The following is a 12,450-nucleotide window of genomic DNA, read 5'->3' as shown; positions in this document are numbered from 1 at the left end:
TCTACTGTTCAGTCCATCTAGTGAGACAGTTTTTGGTTTCTTTATATATCTCATAAATTCTCACATATCTACATAAATTTTTTGTTGAAAACTGGACATTTTATTTATTTTTAAAAGATTATTTATTTGTTTATTTGAGAGAGAGAGCATGCACAAGTGGGGGGCAGAGACAGAGGGAGAGAGAGAGAAGCAGATGCCCTGCTGAGCAGGGAGCCCCATGCAGTGCTCAATCCCAGGACCCCAAGATCATGACTTGAGCCAAAAGCAGATGCTTATCCAACTGAGCCACCAGGTGCCCCATAAACTGTACATTTTATTTTATTTTTTAAAGATTTTATTTATTTATTTGACAGAGAGCGCACGCACGAGAGAGAGCACAAGAAGGGGGAGCGGCAGGCAGAGGAAAAGGGAGAAGCAGGCTCCCCACTGAGCAGGGAGCCCGATGTGGGGCTCAATCCCAGGACCCTGGGATCATGACCTGAGCTGAAAGCAGACACTTAACCAACTGAGCTACCCAGGTGCCCCTAAACTGTACATTTTAAATTATGCAATGTGGTGGGGTGCCTGGGTGGCTCAGTCGGTTGAGCATCCAACTCTTGATTTCAGATCAGGTCATGATCTCAGGGTCATGTGATCAAGTCCCACGTCAGGCTCTATGCTCAGTGTGGAGTCTGCCTGTCCCTCTCAATTTGTTCCTCCCCCAGCCCTCTTTCTCTCTAAAATAAATAAATGAAACAAATCTTTATACAATGTGGCAACTTTGTAAATCAGATACCCTCTCCAAGATTTGTTTAATGAGTTTCCTGGACTAATTCTGTACAGTGTATATTCTTGTTATATGAACTCTCTGCTGAGTTACCTTAGTAGCCAATTTAATGATTGAATAGAGATTTCCTCAAATACCTTAAAGAAATAAGTCTTCCAGGTTTTGCTAAATGACTCTGTGTGTATTGGGATATGGTTTCAATGATTTGTCAGGCAGTTTACACCTGTTATTAGCCTTCACTTGCTTGAGCAAAACCTTGAAGTCAGCCAGCATTGAGACATTATGGTCTTCTTAGGCCTTTCTTGGATGTGCATATACCATGCATATGGCATTACAAATTCCCAGGTTCCCAGGACTCTGTCAGATCTTCACAACTCTCCCTGTGGACATATTACTCTCCAACTTTTCCTTTTAAGATTTTTCATCAGCCTATTCTTAGCCACAGCTGTTAACACCTCTGGCAACTTCAATGTTAAACAACTGCCACTGATTGTTTTTGATAAACTCCCTTTGGTTAGGACTATTCTTAAAGATTGAGTTCCGATTCAGGTCAAATAAAGACAAGCTCTGAAAATGGCACTTTTCAATGAGCTGCCAGACAAGTCAAATAGTGACAATTTTCTGGGATTGGGGCTTTTGGGGAACTCTAAATCCATTTTCCCCTCTCCAACAGCTGCTAGCCTGCTGGTTTTCATAGCTACTGTAGTTGTGAGGTTATCAGCTTTAAATGGTACTTGGAAAGTGGGAGAAGGGGTATTGGATTAGGGAAAGTTAAGATGCCCCAAAGGTTATTGTTCTTACTGAGAGTCAGACATTTTTTGTGAATAAACACTCTTAGATTATCAAAAGACTTTGTTTAATTTCAAGGGTTTGAAAAAGTTGATTTTGGCAGTTTTTTTATCCAGATTTCTCATTGCCTTTACAGGGGAACTGATTTTTGGAGTTCCTTTTTTTTTATAAATTTCTTTCTTTTTTTTTTTTAAGATTTTATTTATTTATTTGACAGAGAGAGACACAGCGAGAGAGTGAACACAAGCAGGGGGAGTGGAAGAGGGAGAAGTAGGCTTCCCGTGGAGCAGGGAGCCCGATGCAGGGCTCGATCCCAGGACCCCAGGATCACAACCTGAGCTGAAGGCAGATGCTTAACGACTGAGCCACCCAGGTGCCCCAGATTTTTGGAGTTCCTTAATGCCATCCTGGAAGTTAGATAGCTTTCCATCTTTCTTTTGTGTTAGCATGGTATATCATTTTACATCCTTTTATTTTATTCTATTTGTGTCTTTATTATATATATAATATGTAATATATATTTATATATTATATATATTTATATATTTATAATATATATATAAAGTTTTCATTAAATCCAGTTGATTTTTTTTTAAAGATTTTATTTATTTGACAGAGAGAGACACAGCGAGAGAGGAAACACTGGCAGGGGGAGTGGGAGAGGGAGAAGCAGGCTCCCCACTGAGCAGGGAGCCTGATGCAGGGCTTGATCCCAGGACCCTGAGATCATAACCTGAGCCAAAAGCAACGCTTAACAACTGAGCCACCCAGGCACCCCTAAATCCAGTTGATTTTTTTTAAGTGAGCTCTATGCACAAGAGTCGCACGCTCTACTGACTGAGCTAGCCAGTTGCCCCTATTTGTGTCTTCATTTTAAAATGAGTTTCTTGGGGTGCCTGGCTGGATTTGTCAGTGGAGCATGTGACTCTTGATCTCTGGGTTGTGAGTTCAAGCCCTACATCGGGTGTAGAGGTTACTTAAAAATAAAATGTCAAAATATAAATAAATAAATAAATAAATAAATTTAAAAAATGAGTTTCCTGATAGTTGTATTTGTTGGATATTGCTTTTTAAATGTTTTATTTTTATTTTTTAAAGGTTTCATTTATTTATTTTAGACAGGAGAGAGAAAGGGGGGGCAGAGGGAGAGAGAATCTGAAGCAGACTCTGCACTGAACATGGAGCTGGACATGGGGCTCGATCCCAGGACCCTGAGACCATAACCTGAGCGGAAATCAAGATTCTGCTTCCTGAGTGAGCCACCCAGGTGCCCCTGGATATTGCTTTTTTAAAATACAATTTGCAAATCCCTTTTTAAATTGGGATGTTAAGAAGATTTAAAATTGTTTAATGATGTTGAATTTAAAGTTATCTATTTGCTAATTTCTTTGTTTGTTCCAGCTGCTCATTGTTCTCTCTTTGTCTCTCTTTTAAAAAAAAACTCTTTTGGGGATGCCTGGGTGGCTCAGTCAGTTAAGTGTCTGACTTCGGCTCAGGTCATGATCTCAGGGTCCTGGGATAGAGCCCAGTGTTGAGCTCCCCACTAAGTGGGGAGTCTGCTTGTTGCTCTCCCTCTACTCCTCCCTCCCCTGCTCGTCTCTCTCTCAAATAAGTAAATACGATCTTAAAAAAAAAATAAAAGTAAAAAACTCTTTTGGACTGAGTATTTTTTATGATTCTATTTTATCTTTTTCATTGCCCTTTAGCTCAAGTGTTTGGGATTTGTTTTGTTTTGAGTAGTTGCTTTATGGTCTATAGTATACATCTTTAACTTATCATTGTCTACTTTGAAGTAACATTATACAGTTTCACAAATTGTGTAAGAACCCACAACAACATACTTTATTTCTCCACTTCTAGTCTTTGTCCTATTGCTGCATATCATTTATTTCTACATATGTGATAAATCTCACATTACTTCTTTCTTTCTTTCTTTTCTTTTCTTTTTCTTTCTCTCTGCCTTTCTGCCTTCCTTTCAAAGTAGGCTCCATGCGGGGCTTGATCTCACAACCCTAAGATCAAGACCTGAGCTGAGATCAGGAGTTAGATGTTTAACCTACTGAGCCACCCAGGCACCCCTGTTATGTTTGCTTTAATAGTCAGTTTTCTTTCTTTCTTTCTTTCTTTTTTTTTAAGATTTTATTATCAAGTAATCTCTACACCTAACATGGGGCTCAAACTCACAACCCTAAGGTCAAGAGTCACATGCTGTACCAACTGAACCAGCCATGTGCCCTGTCAGTTTTCTATTAAAGAAATTTAAATTTAAATAACTTTATTTATTTTTAAAAAGATTTTATTTATTCATTTGACAGAGAGAGAGAGCACGAGCACAAGCAAGGGGATCGGCAGGTAGAGGGAGAAGGAGAAGCAGGCTCCTGCTGAGCAAGGAGCTCAATGCGGGGCTCAATCCCAGGACCCTGGGATCATGACCTGAGCGGAAGGCCGATGCTTAACCAATTGAGTCACCCAGGCGCCCCATAAACTTAAATAACTTTAAAAGGTCTTTCACATTCACCCACATATTTATCATTTCTAGAGCTCTTCATTTTTTGGTATAGATTCAGATTTACATTTGATAATATTCTCCTTCTTTCTGGAGGCTTCCTTTAACATTCTTGTACTTCAGGTGTGCTTGTATGAATTTCTTCAGATTTTGTATGCTGAGAACGTCTTTATTTGGCCACTGTTTGTTTGTTTGTTTGTTTTTAGATTTTATTTATTTATTTGACAGAGAAATCTGCTGCATTATCTTTATAGTCTGTAAATAAGTTGCCTTTTTAAAATTTGTTTTTAAGATGATTTTCTCTTTATCAGTAGTTCTAAGCAACTTGATTGTGATGTACTTTTGTTCCTCTATCTTGGGTTTGAGGTTTGTTGACATTCTCGGATCTCCAGATTTAAGTTAAACATTTTTTTTCCTTTTTAAGTAGGCTTCACGCCCAATGTGGAGCTTGAACTCATGACCCAGAGATCAAGAGTTGCATGCTCTACCAACTGAGCCAGCCAGGAGTCCCAGATCTGTGAATTTATAATTTTCAAAACTTTGGAAAATTTTTTATCCATTAGGCTTTAAAATATTTCTTCTGCCTGACCCTTGCTTCACTTTCAGGGACTGTGTATATTGGGCCACTTGAAGTTGTCCCATATCTCACCATGTTTTGCTTGTATTTTTCAATGTTCTTTTTCCTTTTGTGTGTTTCCTTTTGTACAGTTTCCATTGCAACATCTTCAAGTTCTCTAATCATTTTTCTGTTGTGTCTAATCTGTTACTAATCCTCTTATAAACTGAACTGTGTCCCCCGTCAGAGTTCATATGTTGAAACCCTAATCCCCAGTATTACTTTATTTGGAGATAGGGCCTTTACGGAAGTAATTAAGGTAAAATGAGACCATAAGGGTGGGGCCTAACCTAATAGGACTGATGTCCTTATAAGAGGAAGAGAAATTCGAAGTGTTTGCATACAGAGAAAAGGCCATGTGAGGACACAGCAAGAAGGTGGCCATCTGCTAGTCAAAGGAAGAGTCCTTTTTAGAAGCAAACTTTGCTGGAAACTTGATCTTGAACATTAGCCTCCAGAACTGTGAGAAAATAAACTTCTGTTTTGTCTTTTTTTTTAAAGATTTTATCTATTTATTTGACAGAGACACAGTGAGAGAGGGAACACAAGCAGGGGGAGTGGGAGAGGGAGAAGCAGACTTTCTGCCAAGCAGGGAGCCCAATGTGAGGCTTGATCCCAGGACCCCAGGATCATGACCTGAGCTGAAGGCAGATACTTAACGACTGAGCCATCCAGGCGCCCCAATAAACTTCTGTTGATTAAGCCATCCAGCCTGTGGTTCTGTTATGGAGGCCCTAACACATTAATACAAATACCATGCAGTGTATTTTTCATCTCTAAAAGTTCTATGTGGGGGCATCTGGATGGCTCAGGCAGTAAAGCCTGTGACTCTTAATCTTAGGGTCATGAATTCAAGCCCCACGTTGGGTGTCAAGCTTACTTAAAATAATAATAATGATAATAATAATAAAATAAGAAACTTTTAAAAAAATAAAAAAGTTATATGGGAATTTTATGTGGTTTTTAAAGACTTTTTAAAAATTTATTTGAGAGAGAGTGTGCGAGCATGGGTAGGGGCAGGGAGAGAGGGACAAGCAGACTCTGTGCTGAGCATGGAGTTCCATACAGGGCTCAATCTCATGACCTGAGCCAGAATCAAGAGGTGGATGCTTAACTGACTGAGCACCCCAGGTGTCCCAGTTATATGTGAATTTTAAAAAATATCTTCCATGCTTTTCAACATTCTCATAATTTCTTGTACTTTTTTGAAATTATGGAATAAATGCCTATCATTTGTGTCATTTTTTTTTTTTTAAGATTTTTATTTGAGAGAACACAGGCAGGGGGAACAGTCGGCAGAGGGAGTGGCAGGCAGAGGGAGAGGGAGAAGCAGGCTCCCCCATGAGCAGAGAGACTGACGTGGGGCTGGATCCCAGGACCCTGTGACAATGACCCAAGCTGAAGGCAGACGCCCAACCAACTGAGACACCCAGGTGCCCCTCATTTGTGTCATTTCTGAATTTCTTTCTTTCTTTCAAGATTTTATTTATTTACTTGTCAGAGAGAGAGACTGCACGAGAGAGCACCCACACTTGCACACAGGGAGAGGGGCAGAGGGAGAAGCAGTCTCCCCACTGAGCAAGGAGCCCAATGTGGGACTCGATCCCAGGACCCTGGGATCATGACCTGAGCCGAAGGCAGACACTTAACCAACTGAGACACCCAGGTGCCCCTCTGAATCTATTTCTATAATTTGATTTTTCTCCTCTATGGATTGTATTTTCCTGTGTATTTGCTGCCTAATAATTTTTTTTAAAGATTTTATTTATTTGTTTATCAGAGAGAGAGAGCACAAGCAGGGGGAGCAGCAGAGGGAGAAGCAGGCTCCCTGCTGAGCATGGAGCCCAATGCGAGACTCAATCCCAGGACCCTGAGATCATGACCTTAGCTGAAGGCAGACGTTTAACTGAGCCACCCAGGCGTCCCCCTAATAATTTTTTATTGGATGACAGACAGTGTGAATTTTACATTCTTGGGTGAATTTTTTTTTTTTTGGTAGTTTAAATATTGTAAATATTGTGTTTATTCTGGGATGCTGTTAAATTACTTGGAAACGGTTTGGTCCTTTCATGGGTTGCTTTTCAGCTTTGTTAGGTAAACTCAGAGCTGTCTTTATTCTAGAGTTACTGGCCCCACTACTGAGGCAATCCTTTTCAGTATTCTGTGCTAGCCTTGTGTATTACAAGTTTGCTCCACTCTGATTGTTGGGAATATGAACTATTTTCAACCCTGTATATTTTCTGGGAGTTACTCTGCATCTTCTACCCAGTGGTTCTTTCACTGGTCTATGGCAGTTTTCTCACACTATGTGTTGATCAGTATACAACTGAAGACTAAAGGGAAATCCTCTGTATATCTCTTCAGCTCTTTCCTCTCCAATATTTTGCCCTGTAAATTATAGATGCCCTGATCTGTCCAAATTCTCAACTACACTCCTCAACTCAAGGAGACCCTGCGCCGTGTTTCTGTTCACTGTGCTGACATCAAGAAATTATCTCCTGCTATGTTGCTAGGTGATTCATTTTCTCTTCCTCTTCTCCCTGGGACCACTCTTCTGCATTGCCCCTTGTCCACTTTAGGAAATCCTTTATTTTTTTTTTAATTGAAGTATTATTGACACACAATGTTAATTGGTTTCAGGTGTACAACATAATGATTCAGGAAGTCTATATGTTATGCTATGCTCACCATAATTTAGCTAACATCTGTCACCATACAACACTATTATGATATCATTGACTATCTATTTCTATGTTGTACCTCTTATCCCCATAACTTATGCACTCCATAACTGGATTTTTTTTTTTTTTTTTTAGAGAGAGAGTGCACATGAGTGCATATGAGCATGGGGGGAGAAGCAGAGGGAGAGAGAGAATTTTAAGCAGCCTCCACACTCAGCATAGAACTCAACCTGGGGCTCGATCTCTCACTGAGATCATGACCTGAGTCAAAATCAAGAGTCAGACACTTTACTGACTGAGCCACCCAGGTGCTCCATAACTGGAAACTTTTACCTCCCACTCTCCTTCACCCATTTTGCCCATCCCCTCTGACATCCACCGTTTGTTCTCTGTATTTAAGGCTCTCCCCTCTGGCAATGTCCAGTTTGTTTTCTGTATTTATGGATGTTTTTCTGTTTTTTTAAATTTTTTTTTAAGATTTTAAGTAATCTTGGGGTGCCTTGGCTCAGTCATTGGGCATCTGCCTTCAGCTTGTGTCGTGATCCTGGGGCCCTGGGATCGAGCCCCGCATTGGGCTCCTTGCTCTGTGGGAAGCCTGCTTCTCCCTTTCCCACTCCCCCTGCTTGTGTTCCCTCTCTCACTGTGTCTCTCTCTGTCAAATAAATGAATAAAATCTTAAAAAAAAAAAAGATTTTAAGTAATCTCTACACACAAGTGGGACTTAAACTTACAATCCCGATATTGAGAGTTGCGTGCTCTACTGACTGAGCCAGTCACGTGCCCGTTGTCTGTGTTTTTAGTCATTTAAGGTTGTGGAGTACTTCTTGTCCCTGCTATTTCCATGTTTAGAAGTGGAAGTCTCCCTGAAAGTGTTTAAGTACTTGGTCCTTCCGGTTGAACAGGTGCAAATAGCAATATAGCAATAATGTGTGATTAGTGTGATCTTGTGATGTCAGCACCAGCAAAATTTCTTTGGATTATATTAGATTCTAAAGAAAGTAAACTTGAGCAAATCTGTGAAGGTGTATTATAGGCTCTTCTAGGTCAAAGCAAATAGCATCTGATGATCTTTACAAACTGATATAGATTTTTTAAAAATCTTTTGCAAGATCGATATATGCATAACAGCTGGTTTGATTTGTCCCAGGCAATATACCATTTCTAGAACAATAGCTGTAATTGGAATCACTATCTGATAAATTTTATGACCCTCAGTCATTCTCCAGGATCACAAGCTAAACAGGGGACTTGAATGGGGATATTTTAAATATCAACATTCCTGAACATACCAAGCTAGGAAGCAAGGATCAAGAAATACCAAAAAAACCTTACTATTGTGTTGGCCACATTTTCTGATCATAATGAGATACAATTAGAAATCAATAATGAAAACATAACTTAGGGATGTTTGGGTGGCTCAGCTGGTTAAGCATCTGACTCTTGATTTTGGCTCAGGTCATGATCTCAAGGTCATGGGATCTAGCCCTGCATTGGGCTCTGTGCTCAGCATGGAGTCTGCTTGAGGCTCTCTTTCCTTCTCCCTCTATCCCTCTCCCCACCCCCCGCTCTCTCTCTCTAAAATAAATAAATAAATCTTCTAAAAAACATAAGTTTTATTTATTATTATTGTTAATATTTTTAAAGATTTTATTTATTTACCTGACAGAGAGAGAGAGAAAGCACAGGTAGGCAGAGTGGTAGGCAGAGGAGAGGGAGAAGCAGGCTCCCCGCTGAGCAGAGAGCCTGATGTGGGGCTCAATCCCAGGACCCTGGGATCACCACCCAAGCTGAAGGCAGACACTTAACTGACTGAGCCACCCCACACCCCAAAAAACATAAGTTTTAAATGCACACATTTGGAAAACTTAAAACACATCTCTATGGACTTCTATGGAAAAAACAAGATCCATAGCTGAAATAAATAATTCAAGATACTGAGTATTGTTTAATATATGATTACCACTTATGTAATCATATATTACATTTGTGTATATATATTTGCAGGTATATATAAAAATTATTTGGAAATATACCTCCAAAATTTAACACTGGGCACTTGTATTGGGGGAATGTATAAAACCATGTAGATGGGATCGGTAGTAGGATGGAAACTTCACTGAATACCATTTCACACTTTTCATCTTTGATTTCCGGTGAAGGCTTTAGATGTCTACAGTCTTTGCTGACATTTTAAATGCAGCCTCAAGTGAGACCCTGAGCTAAAACCACTCATCTAAGCTATTCCCAGATCCTATAGAGACTACTTAAAGATAATAAATGTTTATTGCAGGGGCACCTGGGTGGCTCAGTTGTTAAGTGTCTGCCTTTGGCTCAGGTCATGATGCCGGGGTCCTGGGATCAAGCCCCGCATTGGGCTCCCTGCTCAGCGGAAAGCCTGTTTCTCCCTCTCCCAATCCCCCTGCTTTGTATTCCCTCTCTCACTGTGTCTCTCTCTGTCAAATAAATAAATAAAATCTTTGAAAAAATAATAAATGTTTATTGCTTTCAGCTGCTAAGTTAGTAATTTGTTATGCAATAGATAACTAATACACCAGTCCTCACAAAGGGTTTTGGTTGGAATTTCTGTTGCCCGTGTGGTTAGAAAAGTTTTAAGTAGAAATATGACAACTGGCAGAAGCAAATACTTTCTTAGGAAGAGCTTATTTTTGCTGCCCTGCTTCTCTCTTTAGCTCAGGGTCATAACGCCGGCAGGATGGGCAAGTGTCATGGCCTCCACACTGCCAGGAAGTTCTACAGCCACTGACGAGATCAGAAGTGGCATGATGAACAGTACAAGAAAGCCAATTGGGTCACAGTCCTAAAGGCCAACCCTTTGGGAGGCACTTCCCATGCAAAAGGAATTATGCTGGAAAAAGTAGGGGTTGAAGCCAAGCAGCCAAATTCTGCCATCAGGAAGTGTGTCAGAGTCCAGCTGGTCAAGAATAGCAAAAAAAAAAATTTTGTACTCAACGATGGTTGTTTGAATTTTATTGAGGAAAATGATGAGGTTCTGGTTGCTAGCATGCTGTTGTTGACATTCCTGGAGTTCGCTTAAAGGTTGTCAAAGGTTGTCAATGTCTCTCTTTTGGCCTTATACAAAGGCAAGAAGGAAAAACCAAGATCATAAGTTTTGATGGCAAAAACATGACAATAATAAATTTTCATAAACCAAAAAAAAAAAAAAAAGAAGAGCTTGTTTTTAACCCAGGTCTCAAAGAATTACTGAGGGTAAATTTTAAAGTAAGTAATAGTTCACAATGAGAGCTACAAAACACCTATAAGCAAAAGATATCATGAGTGAGAGCCAGAAAACCAATAAACGGCAGAAGTAGACATGTAAAGACTCCATATATTGAATTTTTATCAATGAAATAATCTAAAATGATTATGTTTAATATGCTTCAAGAGATAAAAGCAGAACCAAGAAACTATGAGCAGTAAAAGAAACCATAATGAACAACCAAGCAGATTTTTTTTAAAGAACAAAGTAGAACTTCTATAAATAAAAAATACATGATGTTAATTAAATAGTCAAGGACTGATTAAATAGTAGACTAGACACAATCGAAGAGAGAACCAGTGCAGTAAAAAATAGATCCAAAGAATTTATCCAGAATGCTGTCCATGGATTCAAAGAGAAAATATGAATGAAGGGTTAAGAGAAATGGAGGACAGAATGAAAAAGTCAAACATATAGCTCAGTGGAGTTCCAGAGATGATGGAGGGATTGGGGATGAAGCAATATTTGAAGATAAAGAATTTTTCAGGGTTGTTGAGAGAGATCAATCCTTAGATACAGAAAGCCCAACAAAATCTCGAGGGAATAAATAAAATGAAATTCAACAGAAACATATCACAATTTAACTGCAAATCAGAAAAGAACAAGAAATGATCTTAAAAAGCAGAGTAAGAAAGAAAGCGTATCAGAGGAAATAATACAAGTAAAAACAAAAATTAACGAAATAGAGATAAAATGATGCCATAGAGGGATCTATAAAGACAAAGCAGGTGTTAAAATAGACAAACTTGGGCGCCTGGGTGGCTCAGTCGTTAAGCGTCTGCCTTCGGCTCAGGTCATGGTCCCAGGGTCTTGGGATCGAGCCCCGCATCGGGCTCCCTGCTCCGCGGAGAGTCTGCTTCTCCCTCTCCCGCTCCCCCTGCTTGTGTTCCCTCTCTCGCTGTGTCTCTCTGTCAAATAAATAAATAAAATCTTTAAAAAATAAAAAAATAAAAAAAAAATAGACAAACTTATAACAAGATTGATAATAAATAAGATTACACATGGCTCTTTGAGGAAGAGGTGGTCGCGGCTAAAGTGGAGGTTTGGGCACCTCCCTCCTGCTCCTGGCTCACCACCGTTCGCTCTCACTGAGGAACAAGTCAGTTAGGAAGCCAGGCCGCAGCTGTGGCTTTTAAAGACACCGGGAAGACACCCGTGGAACCAGAGGTGGCGATTTACCGAATTAGAATTACTCTAACCAGATGCAACGCAAAATCTTTGGAAATGGTATGTGCTGACTTGATCGGAGGCACAAAGGAAAAGAATCTCAAAGTGAAAGGACCAGTTTGGATGCTTACCAAGACTCTGAGGATCACTACAAGAAAAACTCCTTGTGGTGAAGGTTCTAAGACTTGCGATCGTTTTCAGATGAGGATCCACAAGCAACTGATTGATTTGCACAGTCCTTCTGAGATTGTTAAGCAGATTACTTCCATCAGTACTGAGTCAGGAGTTGAGGTTGAAGTCACCATTGTAAATGCTTAAATCAACCTTTTTAATAAATTGATTATCAGTTGTTAAAAAAAAAAGATTACATATGAATAATACCAGGAATGAAAAGGGGGACATAATTCTCTTAAAGTCTTTAAATATTATAGAAACTATCATGAACTTTATGTCAATAAATTAGTAAACTTAAGTGAAATGGATAGCATATTAGGATATATTTGGCTTCATATAAGAGAATACCTGATTGATAGTTTGAGCAATAAGACATTTAATTAAAATATAGTTGGATCTGGGGCAGACAGACGAATGCTTTCACATAGGTTTGGAACTAATCATTTTCCATACAACTTTTTTTTTTTTTTA

At 39.5% G+C, this 12,450-nt stretch overlaps 2 pseudogenes; both read left to right on the top strand.

Moving 5' to 3' along the window:
- The first annotated feature begins 10,071 nt into the window (after nt 1–10,071).
- Nucleotides 10,072–10,536, top strand: LOC102735646 (small ribosomal subunit protein uS12 pseudogene; annotated as a pseudogene).
- Nucleotides 10,537–10,788: 252 nt separating this feature from the next.
- Nucleotides 10,789–12,167, top strand: LOC115940333 (small ribosomal subunit protein uS10 pseudogene; annotated as a pseudogene).
- The last annotated feature ends 283 nt before the right edge of the window (nt 12,168–12,450 follow it).

This window comes from Leptonychotes weddellii, chromosome 6 (genome assembly GCF_054177405.1).
Source record: "Leptonychotes weddellii isolate Sample4059 chromosome 6, ASM5417740v2, whole genome shotgun sequence".
Classification (NCBI taxonomy): domain Eukaryota; kingdom Metazoa; phylum Chordata; class Mammalia; order Carnivora; family Phocidae; genus Leptonychotes; species Leptonychotes weddellii.
The sequence above is the reverse complement of the archived record's forward strand: the minus strand, read 5'-3'. Positions and strand labels throughout refer to the sequence as shown.